Here is a 320-nt window from a genome sequence, read left to right as displayed (position 1 = left end):
TAGCGGGAGGTGTCCCTGCCCATGGCAGCGGGTTGGAACTGGTCGATCTTTAAGGTCCCTTCCAACCCCAACCATTCTGATTCTATGATAAGAAACCCCTCCAGGGAAAATACCCAGCTAAAAAAAGTTCACCAGAAGCTAACCAGCCCAGATCACACTAAACGCCGAAATTATGTCACCGGGGCAGACCGACATTAGCCCCAAACGCTTTCCTTTACAAGCTGCGGGGGTCAGCCTGCCAACCTCCTAGGCCTCTCGGCCCTCCGGCGGCCGGTCCCGGGGCGGGCTGGCGGGGCAGGATGTGAGCTCAGGGCGCCGCC

This window comes from Larus michahellis, chromosome 2 (assembly GCF_964199755.1).
Source record: "Larus michahellis chromosome 2, bLarMic1.1, whole genome shotgun sequence".
NCBI classification, from domain to species: Eukaryota; Metazoa; Chordata; class Aves; order Charadriiformes; family Laridae; genus Larus; species Larus michahellis.
This window is presented reverse-complemented; position numbering follows the sequence as displayed.